Source organism: Pithys albifrons, chromosome 19, assembly GCF_047495875.1.
Source record: "Pithys albifrons albifrons isolate INPA30051 chromosome 19, PitAlb_v1, whole genome shotgun sequence".
NCBI lineage: Eukaryota > Metazoa > Chordata > Aves > Passeriformes > Thamnophilidae > Pithys > Pithys albifrons.
The window spans coordinates 5,885,351-5,888,277 of record NC_092476.1 but is presented as its reverse complement, the minus strand read 5'-3'; positions in this window follow the sequence as shown (position 1 = coordinate 5,888,277).

Genomic DNA, 2,927 nt, shown 5'->3' with positions numbered 1-2,927 from the left:
ATTCTCGCTCCGCGCTGCTGCTGCTGCGTATTGTATGACCAGCTTTGTACACTGCAATTCATTATCGAGGCTGTGACGAAAAGGGAGCAGCTTTCTGCCCAAAGGGAAAAAGCATTAAAAAAAAAATCCAAACAACCCCCCAAAAAACACTTAAAACTCCCCCATCTTAATATTAATAAAATAAGCCTCTAAAACCGAAGGTGCTAAAACTGTTTGGTATTTGAACTATGAATGGAATCTGCTCGCCTATGCTTCTTGCAATGAAAAATACCCTTTCCTGAATAATTAGCTCAGCTGAAGAGGCTTATAAATTCTACGTAAGGTTCTTTTTCTTCTGAGTAGCTGGGAGAAAATTTTCCACCTCTCACCATTACAATCATGATGATGGATGACTGTCACGTAGGTAACAAATGGGCCTGAGCAGGAACCCTGCGCTGAGCACAGGGGAGGCTCAAACCCAGGCTCAGATTTTGCATTTGAATTAATGTCTGCAAAGGGGATGCAGAATTAATAGGCTGAAGGAAGATTCGCATTAATTTCCCATTTGCCTCAACAACAGGAAATCTCTGGGACCAGTGGAGAATGTTTATGATACTGTTTATGTACATGTCCCTTACTGATGATGTCCAAAGGTGACCAGATCACTCCATTCCTCTGCAGATGAGTTCCAAGTATTATATACTAGAAATGCAAAAGGTCTAGATTTTGTTCCCACCTCTATCACAGATTTGCTCTTCTTTTGTATTCAGGCTTAACTGTTAACTTTGAAAGTCTGAATTTCTAGGTGCTGCTCTGAAGGTGCCCTGGACCTGATTTTCTTGACTGCCCCTGGACCACTGGCAGGCTCTTGGCATCTCAGGCAATCAGATTGCAAGTGTCCCAGAGCAGATGCCTCAAAACCAAGGTGTTCAACTCATGCCACTTAACCCAGCAGAAGTTTGAGATCTCCTGAAGAAAAATATTACGTTCATCTACTATGCTGGGAACCAGCACTGAGTAAAAACCTGAGTAAAGATGAGGATGAGAGGAGACAAGTATTTTATTTTTAAACCTTATGAATTTCTGAGTAGTTCTGCTTTGTCGCTTTCCTAGGGAGGAAGACAGGGTTGGGAAGATCAGAATTTCAAACTCTGCTCGCTCCCTGATACCACACGAAGGACTTGTATTACCTTTAATTGATGTTTCTGAGTGCATCCTCATTGATTTACTCCAGCCGTGCTCTTTATGCAGGGAACATTCTATTCTCAGAGCGTAATCTAGACCCATACAAACAATATAGATGTTTCCTGATAACATAATTTAGAAAGAGGAGATGTAATTACTGCCTGTGCTCAATGCACAGCATCTCTGTGCTTGCCAGAGCACTGCAAACCCGTGACCTCGTTCGGAATCCATACAGGGAGAAACTCCCAAATCCTTCAATGTGGTTCTCATTTTGCTGTTTCCATCTTATTAAATATGCTGGTCCGTGTGCCTTTGATTTTAACTTCCTAAGGATAGCTCATGCTGAAATTATTTAGAAGGCTCTCAAAGGCTCTTAGATGAAATTCCGAGATCATTCTTGCGGAAATGTGTCTATTCGTGGAAGAGGGGACAGCAGCAACGTGGGCATCTGCTGTGGAGAAATGGGGAGAAGACCCAGCAAGTTCTCCCTGAGGTAACTTGTTCTTTTAAGAACTGTGACAAAGCAGGCTCTTGTTGTTAAGGACTTCTCTTAAATACTTGAAGAGGAGGTTGGGACTAATCTGACCTGCTCCAAAACCAGTTGGCTTGGCTGTACATAGTGCAATTGCTGTGATTTAGGATGAGTAGTTGGAGTGCTTTTGTCTTATAAATCATCCCATAACACTGTTTCATTGTCTTCTCTCTGATGGAAGGATATTCAGGGTAAGACAGTACAATCTGAATTTTCATCTCTAGTGTTTTGTCTGTCTCTGTTCAGTAGTGCCTGGAAAGCATTGCCCTGCAGTGGGGTTTATGTGAAATAAGCACATGTCCCTCCACGGCACAGTCAGTCGAGATCCATGGCATGGAAAAAACAGCACTGTAATTGCTCCCTGTATCAGCTGCCTCAGGAAAAAATAAAATAAAATAATAAATAAATAAAAATCAGTGACTGAATTGGCCCTGGAGAGTGAGACACTCTCCTCTCATTTAGAGAGTGGTCCCTCCTGAACAGTTTTCCACATTGCAAAGCCACCACATAATGGAACAATTCAGCTCAACTGACAGCTCTGGCTAAAATAGCCCCGGAGCCACATGGTGAGATAGGGGAGGTGTTGGAGGTCAGCACTGAGGTGCTTGGCAGGACTGTCAGCAGGAATCATGCCCACACTAAGAGTTTTCCAAATAACTTCAGTGAGTCCAGAATTAGCTCATAACCGTGATGCAACAGTTCAGAATGAAGCCCTTTTGTATTCTGAGTTCCTGCTCATCAGGTGTCAGTTTCTCCCCATGTTCTGCAGCAGCAGTGGCAGCTTTTCTGTTGGCATTGGTGATTAATGGTCAGGTATATGTTGGGTCTGGAACCTCCCATCAGAAGAGAAGGCCCAACTCCGCAGTCTGTTTCCTTGCTGGGATCTGATGGAGCTTCCTATGACCCTGGGTTAAGTCAAGTTACAGATAAAAAGCATTTACTGTTTAAAAGTCTTTAAACATGGTCCCAAATGGGTATTAAGAAAGCTCCATATTTTAATTGCATGTAATTATCTGACTCGGACATGAGGGGAGCAAGAGTTGAGTTGAGTTGAGTGACCATTGGGATTGAGAGAGAGCAAGGAGACCATCTGCAAGAAACATAAAGGCAACCAAACACGTTGTGAGCCAAGAGAAACACAATCAAAGAGGAACCAGTTTACAAAAATGAGAGTAAATACCACTGGCAGCATTAATCCTTTTGTCTCTGTGTTGCTATGCAGCCTCCCAAA